Consider the following 12,332-nt stretch of genomic DNA (forward strand, 5'->3'; position numbering starts at 1 on the left):
AAAGTCCGTTTCGCATTTTTGGTACAATTAAACGACTACAAGATCGTGACAAGTAACTTTGAGACGATGATGGAATCATACACCAGACTAAAATAAATCTAGGTGAATCGACAAAGCCTTTTGCGGAATTTGACCTTCTGTTTCAACAGACTTTGCAGCCGATTCTTAGCGTTCTTAGAATTATTGCATGGCTCATGCTACGGTCCTACTGAAACAATTTTTACTAGATGATTAACAAATAAACTCATTTCGACTTTCTCTGAGTCCGGCTCACCGAAAGTAGTAGTCAAACACTTTCAAATGGAATTAACATCAATTTTGATTCAAGCTGTCATATGAGTTAGATCTCATAAAAGGTTCGGAAAGTCCGTTTCGCATTTTTGGTACAATTAAACGACTACAAGATCGTGACAAGTAACTTTGAGACGATGATGGAATCATACACCAGACTAAAATAAATCTAGGTGAATCGACAAAGCCTTTTGCGGAATTTGACCTTCTGTTTCAACAGACTTTGCAGCCGATTCTTAGCGTTCTTAGAATTATTGCATGGCTCATGCTACGGTCCTACTGAAACTATAAATTCTTCCAGATCAGGGCTCGAGCATACGACAACTAACTTATAAAACAGAACCCTATGCATTGAACCGCCAAACTGGCTTTAGGTGAATTGGGCGGGCTATAATTGCAACCATCCATGGCGGAACGGAGAGACGGCTTATGAATAATGAATTACAACAGCTTCTTGCAGAACTACAATTGAACAGCTAAGATGGGTTGGACATGTTTCAAGAATGCCGGACGACATCAAAGTCGAATGGTTCTTAAATCTGGTGATTTGGTATGCACACTATCAAGTGGAAGAAGAGTTAAAAAGTGTTGGATTTTGAAAAGCAGGCGATGGACCGATTTTTAAGTGACGTATGTGTTATATTTCAATGACCAGACTGCAATCTAAGATAAATACACGATACAAATAAAGTTGTGGGAAATGACTGTACAATTTTGAACCCAAGGTCTTGAATAAAGATTCACTCAGACTAAATAATGCGTATATTCCCACACAATGAACTGGGCCACTCCTTAGTTGGTCATATTTTTGGCATTACAATAAAAAATAGGTCAACTTCAACATGACGCATTTGTCTTTTTTTCGTATGTTTGAAAAAACACTGTGCATTTTAGAGATTTGCGAAAATATCGTCATCATTATTATCATCATCGTCGCCATACAGTGTGATTTTGACGCTCGCCCTTCAGTTGTAAAACTGACATCGAAGTAACAGGATCAATGATTGAAAATTTAGCTCACACATCGCGAAACTCCAAACTGCTCGCTCGCCAAGTTAGCATAACTGTTGAATGTGACTAAATCAAATGTCGGCAGCATAACAAAAATTTTCAGAAACTATTTGTCGACAATCAGAAAGTCTTGACCGATGGGGGAATTGAAAGCTAGATGCCGCAAAAACGTACAGTAAATAGACCAGCTGTTTCAAGCAGAACAGTTCTACTGTCAAATTTAAAACTGGTATACACTGCCGTTCTAGTTTTTGTATTTTTGAAACACTAGTAAAACGCTGCTGGGGCTGCTAGTTTTTCTTGTTATAATTTCCAGATTTAAATTTTAAAACTGACATAAATTATGCATCTAGAACTGGAACACTCCTGAACATGCCCTTAGGTAGGGAATGAAAGTGCTCTAACTTGTCCAGTTTGGCTCTAATCGATTCTAATATTCTTGAGATATTACCAATTGAATTTAAAAAAGTTATACTTTCGCCTCCTGATAAACAACAATATAAGGAGTGTATCGATAAGTAGCTAGCAACATTCAAACAGTTATTACTCTGAAATGGCTTAATTTTTTGCAGCTTGTTTTGCGGTGACATGTTCGTTTACATGTCAATAACAGTTGCGCAATCGATTGGTTTCGATACGGTTTATCGTTTCAATGATGAGTCGAATTGATCCGGAAACGCGAAAGAAAATTCTGCACACTTGGTGCTCAGAAAGTGGTGTCGCGTACAACGAAATTGCAAAACGGGTGAAAGTGCACCACACCAGTGTCAAAAATATTATCGAGAAGTTCGGTAAGACCCTTTCCATGAAGAATTTGCCCCGATCCGGTAGGAAAACGGGTCCCAATCAGCCCGGCCGGGACTTAAAAGTGGTTGAGTACATCAGAAAAAAACCATCGGCGTCGACGCGGGATTTGGCCAAGCAGTTCAACACCAGCATCGGGATGATTCAACGGATCAAAGTTCGGAACTCCCTGAAAACGTACAAGAAACAGAAGGTGCCGAAAAAGTCCCTGGTACAGCAAGATCAGGCCAAAACAGGAGCGCGAAAACTGTATAACCGAATTCTACAGAATAAAGACGGATGCATCCTGATCGACGACGAAATCGACGCTGCCCGGATCTTCGGCCAATTGAATGGTATTGGGCAATTATCAAGCGGCACTTTCGGAAGGAAGGTACAGTGTCCCAAAACATGCAGGAGTTCAAAAAAACTGGACAGCTGCCACCAGGAAAGTCACAAAAGTAACTGTGCAGAATTTAATGAAGAATGTCAAGTCCAAAGTGCGAGCGTTTCACAGAAACTAGGATTTTCTTCAATATAATCAGTGAAATGTATAAAAATGTAATTTTTCTACAATATATCGAAAACTGAAGTCAAAATATGTTTTTTTTTCGCTTTTTTATTCAATAATCAATGTTGCTAACTACTTTTCGATACACTCCTTAGAGTCAATCGAAACCTCCCGCAGACACCTACGACAGTTGTCGGCGAGATACAGACAAGACAAACCTGGTGACCTGCGGTGAAGAAATTTACCAAGAAGGCTGTGCGAAACTTGACTTATGAGTCAAACGAAAGACTCGGCAATTCACATTCGCAAAGAAGGAAGCTTGAGGGAAGTCTAAAGTGTCTTGACGTCTCGTTTTTCTGGGCTAGTCAAGTCTGGGTTTCTATAACTACGTTTGGATTGAACGAGCAGTGAGGACCACAAAAAATTATCTGGTAGATACGTCAAAGCATTCCAGAAAATTCCATTTTGAGGAAACATTAGCTTGTTAGGAAAGTTCAATCTAGAGAGTACTATTTCTGAAAAAGTGGGTACGTAATGTCAAATCATGTGTCAAATCGATGTGACCACGAATCAAACTGACCCACTTTCCACAAGGATCTATCGATGTGAGAGAATGTTGAATGCACTATCAGAATGCGATTGGTTTTACTGAACTTTAATGAGATTAGCGCAACAGCGTACTTAGAAAATCTTGTTTTTTTTTTGCGAAAGCTAGCTCGCACTTCAATACCAAACAAGATTTTGGATAGCTCTTCCGACGAAACGCGTACAGTGAGAACTAATTCAACGCTGATATTGCTTTCGGAAAAAAAATGACAGTTTACTAAAATTCGCATTACTAAGCAATCAGACTTGGTACTTCGGTTCTAATTATAAGTGCATTGCAAATAGCAATAACTTTACGTCTGCCAAGCGGTTTATGTTGAACTGCGGGTGGCATAAAAGTTCAACATAAACTGTTATGCACTGACGAATCTGAGACGAAACGTAAAGATAATAACCCATGGTAATTTTTCAAACAAACAATTTCCACAAAACGTGGCAACGATGGAGTGTGTGAACCCAATATAAGAATCTGGTTGGAAACTGACCCGAATTGCAGTTCAATGTTGTTGAAACTTCCCACACTAACCCAGTTGGCAATGCCACTGTGCAATGCAATAGAATTTCCGCTCACTGTGTGCTCACACCTCAGACGTGTGAAGAAAGTATATCAAGTGGGTCTGTATTCACGTCATCCATTTATGTCTCTGACATTACCCTCCCGCAATTTTTCGAATTTAACTAAAAATCTGCACGAAAACGTGCAAAAACGGAGAAGAAGAAACAGAAGAAACCGAATTGACAATTCAGATCGCTTTTACCACTCAATTCCAACTGATTTTCGAGCCAATCGTTTAGAGGAGAATTTGATTCGGAATCGTTTGTTGCATTGGAGAAAACTTTGATCCTAACCATACCTATTCATACTAAATTCCAAATGAAAATTCTTCGGTCACTCGCATTTCATTCAGAATTCATTCCGAACTGATAATGTGGGTGGCTTCAAACATACGGTTTGACAGCAGTTAGGGCGAATACTGGGTTGAGTTCGGTATCAAGCGAAAACGACATAACCCCAAGTGGTTAGATTTCGTTGGACCTTGAGCGTTTATTGAACGGCATGCTGGACGAAATACTCATTCAGTTTGTTGACACAGTTGATTGTTGTTTTTTTATATACAAAAATAGTGTGAAATTGGATGTTTTCCTCATATAAAAAGAAAATTTGTTGTTATTCTACCCGATGCAAAAGTATTCTACAGGTACGTAGTGTTTTTATACATAAAGAGGTAATTATTAACTTCCAAAATTCTCCTGTAAAATTTGTTCTACCGCGCGCCAACTCCTCATATTTGGCTGCCGAGCTCGCTGAACGAAAAACAATATGTCACCCGGTTCAATGGTGTGTTTCGAAATTGACAAACTAAAGTCCCGCCATCCCCTTGGACGATTTATAGGACATTCGTCGGACCAACGGTCGAACGTATTAGTCGTTTTTTTCTTACAGGGTACATTCAGCTCATTCAAGTTCGCCGTGTCTACTAAGATGTGATTCCACTGCTCGGTACTTGGTACGAAAACCATATGAAATAAAAAATTTAATTAAAAGAACAAGGGATTGAGCATTGCTAAAGAAAGGTAAGCTTCTAATAAGGATTTTCAGCAATCAGAGGCACCACAAACGAATTTCCAGACATGACAGTCACGATCTTCTTTTGACGCACATCTACGGTCCTCCGTGAAACTGGCACCAATGGTGATAAATTGGTTGCACTGCAGAGTTCCCTTCATCACATTCATAATGCAACTGTCAAACCGTGAGAATCCTTTCGATTCGTTACACGCCCATTCAATGTTCCTCTCAAGTAAGTAATTTGTACTCACTTTTGCTTATTTAATTCCAATGTCAAGAAGTGAGTAATATTGATTTAGAAGACTGAGTAACTTCTACTCAGTTTTCAAATTGAAAACAAGTTTTACTCACAATGCTTTGAAAACGTTGTGTGAAAATTTACGTTCAGTGAACTGTTCCCTTTGTCGGAGGCGGGACCATATTATAAAAGCACATTATCGAAATGCTTACTATAACCTATAATTATCGAAATGCTTACTATTACCTCAAAGCAATTTGCGCAGGTTGAAGACGGTAAGAAAGTGTTCAGCCATATAGCAAGTATTTTATTTATTTTTTCTATATAAGAATACATCAGAGCATTTCTACGAATGCTGTACAAAATGCAGTACGTGGGCAACGTAGGAAGGCAGACGGATCCTTTCCAATGACCGATGGACAGGTAGCGGCTTCCTTCATTCGTTGGATAAAATTAAGTCAGTATTTGTTTAAAGCAAAGAATTCCTTATTCGAATCCCTTATTCAATTCGAATGATATTGAGTAATATTTACTCGCTCGTGCTAATTTTCCCTTTTGTAGCACTGAGTAAATGTTACTCAGAATTTGACAAATATCATATTTACTCAAAAGTGAGTAAACAAGCTTTACTCTCTATAGAGTAGTTCCACTTTTAACAAAAGTGAGTGAAATTGTACTCACTTTAGAGTAACATTGAACGAGCGTGTAGCTCATTTGTATATGTATATTGAGATTTTATGGCACACTTTGGTTGAAATGATAACAATGCAATTATTCTCGCGCTCCACCAAGCGGTGAGTGCGGTCATTATAGAAGTACCGGAAACGAATCAGATTTTGTTTTTAATATTTGTAAGCACATACATGTCTTAATTATTTATCTTTGGAAGCACTTTCCGGTTTTTTGTCTAGATTGCTTCGACACTTTTCAGCGTCTAAAAGGGTTTTATTGCATTTTTTAGCAATTAGTTGGAATGTCAAAAAAAGCAACGTCAATCACCGCCTAAACTTTCAATCACATAAATGACCAGCTTTAAAATTAAGTTTGCCAAACCATTCGTTACTGTTTACAGCGTTTTTAAAGCTATTTGGTAGCTTTTAACAGATTAACAAAAAATTGATTATACAAACTGTTGAAAATTCGGTAAATAAATATTTTGTACAGATTTCTAAGTATGTAATATAAAGCATAGAGTAGAATTTGTCCAAATTTTCAGATCTTTTCTCCATTTCATAGATTCCAAAAGAACCTCTTAGTGAAACCTTTTTGTCTTTCTCTATAAAATGTAACAGAATTGCCGGAAAACCTTTCGAACGAATCCTCAGATACCCATAGTATTATATACCATTCGACTCAGCTCGACGAGATCGGAAAATGTCTGTGTGTGTACATTTGTGTATGTGCGTTCACCTTTCAACGATTATTTTAGATTGGACTTTTGATTGAGTTTGAAGATCAAGTGACCGTCACTTTCGGTTCTGAAGATATAATGGTATAAGTGGCGTAATCAACAAAATCCGTTGTTTTTTCACCGCTAAATTTTCACTGTGGTGGCTGAACAGATCTTTTCAAACTTAGGCTCGTTGGAAAGCCGGTTCCGGAGGTATAATGATATAAGTGACGTAACCGCCAAAGTGCGTTGCTTTTTTACCACACAATTTTCCTATAGATAACTAAGCCGATTTCAATAACCTTCCGCTTGTTTAATAGTTACTACTAAGTCATTCATCAAGTTCAAAGATCAATTGGCTGTCACTTCCGGTTCTGGAGATATAATGGCATAAGTGACGTAATCAACTAACTGCTTTTTTCTCATTGCTTTAAACTTCTCGAAGATAATCAAAGAATTTCGATACACTTAGGCTTATTTAAAAGCTGCGATGAATGGTCTTTGATCAAATTTGGACAATTATGACTTAATCGACAAAATGTAGTGTTTTCAGTGCCATAAAATTTCTCGATGATGCCTGAATCGAACTCGAAGGTACTATTAGGCATTATCACATCACTAGTTGGATTAAGAAGTTTTTTCTACTATCGTTAACAAAACACAACGGCTTTTCGTGACTCGCAGTTTTTGAGTCTGTGCCACCTATCATAAATATTCATTACGACAGCTAATACCGTATGCGTGATAATATCGTGACCATTGTATAATTGGGGCTTCCGTTTCACCTTTAAATACAATGATTTAGGGTTTTCTGCATAGAGTAAATGCCGAGATGCCGCGTCGGTATAGAAGCCACACTTTCGAGATTTCGTAAATCGAATCGATGTATTGGGGCGAGTGTATGCGTGAGCAGTATTTCGTCACGTAAAAAACGTATGTAATTGCTGTTCTTGTCTATTATTCATAAAAGTATTATTGTTAACTAAAGGGTGATTTTTTGCTGGCATCTTTTTGGCACTACTGTTTTTGATAGACCACGTGTCTTGTGTCCATGTCAAACGTATTAAGTTTGGTCTATAATTTAATCACAAATTGTCGTGTGGTCTATAATTTAATCATGAATGAGCGCTGGCAAAGTTGGAGGAAGATCCACTTTTTTGTCGTAAAATTATGCATAGCGACAAAGCTTCTGGCGGACTGAATACGCCAACATGCAAAAATCTTGCATTTGGAGTAAAGACCAGTCAAAAGCATTGCAAGATCTACCAATGCATCCCAAAAAAGTCACTGTTTGGTGTGGATTATGGGCCGGTGGCATTATTCATGAAATACTGGCCGTTATGTTGGAGAGATTGTACTAAAATTGGATCTTGCACATGGGCCATCTGAAGCTGAGCCGCGGCCAACATTTGCATGAAATCATCTTCAAATATGAAATTATATTGATCGTTCTATCGATTCCAATAGAAATTTCACCAACCTTCTTATTTTTTGTGTTATTTTGTTTTTTGAAAATCAACTTTGAAAAAAATCAACGCTGAAAAAACACCCATTATAAGCTTTCCAATGAGGAATTGTTACTAAAGTGCAAAAATAGTGTGAAATACCTAAAAACAATGTTTTTCCTAACTTTGCTTCAGTTCACGATTCATGAATTAATTTTGGGAGAAAAGCCATGAGGTAAAAAATAATACATGAACAATCTCTTCGACCATGTACATAGAAATTTATCTTTTGTTTGCTTAATGATTATGTTTGCTTTTGAGCTGAAACACAACAATAAATGATAATCGTTTTGTATTAACAAATCCGACACAACTTATTATCGCGGAATTGCTTCACTTTGCGCTGTCTCAAAGTTATTTGAAAAAAATATTCTTGACTTTTTAACCCACAATTGCAACGACTACATATCTGAAACGCAACACGGATTTATGCCTAAACGATCAACATCTACAAATTTAGTATCTTTCATTTTATTTATCATCCGATCCCTACAATCATGCAAACAGGTCGACGCAATTTACACTGATTTCACGGCAGCGTTTGATAAAATACACCATCAAATAGCAATAGCTAAACTTGACAGACTTGGCTTTAATGGTGCTCTACTGGAATGGATGCAGTCATATCTAACTGATCGTGAGATGTCTGTGAAAATAGGAAACAGGATAACAGTACCATTTGCTGTTAGTTCTGGAATTCCTCAAGGAAGTCATTTAGGACCGTTCATATTTTCACTCTATCTCAACGATCTATACTTCTCTGTAAAATGTTTCAAGCTATCATTCGCTGATGATTTCAAACTATATCATCTGATAAATGGTGGAAAATTTGACGTAATAATTCCCAAAACCGTAGATTTGAGTATTTGTTTTGTTCTTAATAAAATGTAACTGGTTTTTTTTTCACTATAAAAACGGATATCTAAAAACCAGCCTGAGGTTACTTGATAAAACACATTTGTAAAAGTTACGCTGTATTGAGTACATCTGCGATTGTGCGTGTCCTCGATTTCGTACAATTTTCAAAATGGAATTGAATTTGCAACAACGAGTTTGACGTCGCAAAATACATGATTTCCAAGGCCGGAATCTGGTCTAACATTCATCAAAAGGATTATTACTGGAGACGAGACATGGATTTACGAGTATGAGACGCAATCCAAACATCAAGCGAGTGAATGGCATACACCGAATGAGCCACGACAGAAAGAATCAAGTCGTTTTCAGTCGAAAAAAGGCGATCCTCACAGTTCTCATTGATTATAAGGGCGTTGTGTATCATGAATTCCTTCCACAAGACCAGACCGTCAATAAGGAGTATTATTCGGGCGTTATGAGATGTTTGCGTGAAGCAATTCGCCGAAAAAGACTAAATTTATGGGCAAGCAACTGCACCACGATAACGCACCGTCACACAATGCCATCGTTATCCGTGAATAATTGGCTAAAAACGAAACGAATATCATTCAGCAACCACCGAATTCACCTTATTTGGCTCCCTGCGACTTTTTCTTATTCGGTCGACTCAAGAAACCGCTCCCTGAAACGCGTTTCAGCACCCGAGATGAAATTATGGAAAAATCGCAGATGGCTCTGATGGGTATACCGAAAAATGAATATAAAATATATTTCGAGGATTGGATCAAGCGCTGGCATAGGTATGTTGCAGTCTATGGGGAATACTTTGAAAAGGACGATATCGATTTTGATTAATAATCTTGTATTTTCAATTTTCTGAATAAATTCCGGGAACTTTTTGATCAAGGTAGTAAAAGAAAAAGATTTACTTAGTTTGACAGTTGCACCATGACGAAGTGTCAACGTATTCGTGATTTTTCCAACGCGTAAATGTCTCAAAAAGACATTGTTGTCGCCGTGGGAGTATTCAGGTGGACAACTGTCCTCAAATGTCGTCAAAGTTTATCCAAGGTCAGCTTGGGTCCTGCTGAGGATTATCACTGCCACTTAAAGGAAGATTCGTTCAATAAGGAAAATGGCGAAGAAACACGGAACACGACTTTATTGGACGGAAGATCGAAAGGGGCAAAGTCAAGGGCACGATCTATGAGTCGAGCGATGTAAGAAAATTATGAACTTCCTCATGCGAAAAAATCAAGTCCATCTCGTATCAAAACTCCAGGACCGAAAAACCCAGTTCTCTTCCAGTAACCTAACCTAACCGACGAATATAAAAACATGCAACTGACCAAGCATCCTGTTAGCGTTATGGTGTTTGGATTGATGGACTCCAATGGCCAAAAAACGGACCCAGTGTTCATACCAGAACGTGACAAGGTATACATGAAGATATATACATATATTGTGATTTTAGGTAAGAATGTTCTACCGGAGATTGACATCATAAGAGACTAAGCACGGCTACGCTTTTCATTTGACAAACATCAATGTTACATTTTGTTCGAATATATTCTTAAATATTTGTTGTGATCGTTGTTGCTAGAATAATATTCCGAGAGCTAGCGTTTAATTCGATTGTGAATTTGGAACACCATGTAACGAATATCAGAAAAATATTTCGATCAACCACTTTGATTAATTTGTTTCATAGAAATAACAACACAAGCTGTATTGATTCACCTAAATATTTTAAATAACACGATTTTGCAAACGATGTTTGAAAACATAAAAGGAAAAATCTATCCCCGGTATTTACAAGAATTCGACATATAGTTTCTTTTTACAGAGGTGTGATTCACACGTATTTTTTCATGCAGTTCGTTAAAATGTTTAAATTCTAAACCACAATATCAAAACTGGAGCAATGAACGCAAGTGAACACGTTATCTTAGTGTCGTCGTTATTCAAAAACAATATTATAATCGTTATTGATTCTGATTGAAAGAAGTTCGTCGTGCTTTTCACTGTTTTGCTATTCACATGTACATCATTTGAGACATAAGTTGAAATCGAGTAAAAAATACATTCATCAGACCATTCCATTTAATTCATATTTGAAATCTTCATATTTTAAAACATGACACCTGAATTTATGTTGCCAAACAGCAGAAGTAGCAGAAACACGCCTGAAGTTATACCCAACAACGTCTAGTGCGTTACGTGTAAATTTGAGCGAATTCAGTCCAAATGGATCATGATCCGAGAAGTTTTAATCATGGTGTATTATCATAACATGAAAATATATTATTTTCTCCATATCATGACTCGTTTTGCTCATTTCTAGTATCGGATTTTTGCCCGTGATGAAGTTCCGTATCACACCAAACAACTACCGTTTTGGGCGAAGGATAAGTGGTTGCAATCCAGCCCCGATCCTAATCCGATATAGTGCGTCAAGAAAGCCAAGGCCTAGTCGAAACGCCAATAAACCAAACTTAAGAAAAACATTGGCGTGTACCTGGAGAGAAATGGGCCCAGACTACAGCATTTGGTATCCGAAAGCGAGTGAAAGCCGTAATGGCAGCAAATGGAAACTCAATCGATAATTAACATAGTTTTAGACTCTAAGGATCATACCTCCTTCTTTTGAATAAATAAAAAAAATCGATACCAAAATTTTAGAAATGTTTTTTTTTTTAATTTTGACTCAATGGTGCAAACATTATCACGCATACGGTAAAATTTAATTGTTTTCGGCTAATGAACTAGTGAGCCATTTTTTTATAAATGATATTAAATTTAAAATCGAATTGTTTACTGTACCTAAGAATGATGAAACTAAACTAGATCTTAGAACTCAAAAAATTTATTCTTAATCCTACGAACACAAGAAAAAAAATGAGATACTTACGGAGTGAGAAAAATTAGCAGTTATAAACAGTAATGATTTACTGCTGTTCCGGATGTTGACTTATTCACCCGATCTGTTTCACTTGTTATTGTATCATAATCCAACCGATTTCATATCATTTCACCGTAATTCACAGCCACCACTGCAAACCACAGTTCACTTAATTAAAAATTGCGAAGCGATTAGTTGGTTATACCTACGCAAGCATGTTGGCCCCCGATCAACGTATTACAATTGAGCTCGTGTCACCACCACCGGAAACGGTGCATGGGTAATTTTCGCCACTTACAGATTTAGCACCACAAAATTTGAACACAATTCACCATTAAACGAAATGACTTCAGGATACATTCACGTTGTTTATGGGAGGGTCGCGATCGCCCCGAGTTCGCTCAACAATAAAATTACTCCCGGGTTGACAGAGGAAAGTACGTCCGGCGTGATCCTCAGCTGGAGAACAACTGGAAATTGCTAGCGATCGGCTGATCAAACCACCTGTGCAAATTTAAATCCGCGACAGGGCGAGAAAGAGAGACAGAGAGCGCCATGCTCCCATGCTACCGTAGAGACCTGGTGGACAATGAATGTAAAATGTGATTGGCGCGAAGTTCTGATCGCGTTATTTTTTTTCTCCGGCGGTATGCAATTCGCGTCGTTC

The 12,332-nt window shown here is 37.7% G+C and overlaps 1 protein-coding gene across 1 annotated transcript in view; it reads right to left on the reverse strand.

Annotated features, from left to right (window-relative positions):
* LOC131435359 (proton-coupled amino acid transporter-like protein pathetic) overlaps positions 1–12,121 on the reverse strand; it is a 123,275-nt gene extending 111,154 nt beyond the window's left edge. Inside the window, exons 1-2 of the mRNA XM_058603167.1 lie at positions 11,875–12,121; positions 11,675–11,816 (exon numbers count right to left, since the gene is read on the reverse strand). The gene's annotated coding sequence lies outside the window, so the exon portion shown is untranslated. The remainder of the gene's footprint in view (positions 1–11,674; positions 11,817–11,874) is intronic.
* Between the last annotated feature and the right edge of the window lie 211 nt (positions 12,122–12,332).

This window comes from Malaya genurostris, chromosome 3 (assembly GCF_030247185.1).
Source record: "Malaya genurostris strain Urasoe2022 chromosome 3, Malgen_1.1, whole genome shotgun sequence".
Classification (NCBI taxonomy): domain Eukaryota; kingdom Metazoa; phylum Arthropoda; class Insecta; order Diptera; family Culicidae; genus Malaya; species Malaya genurostris.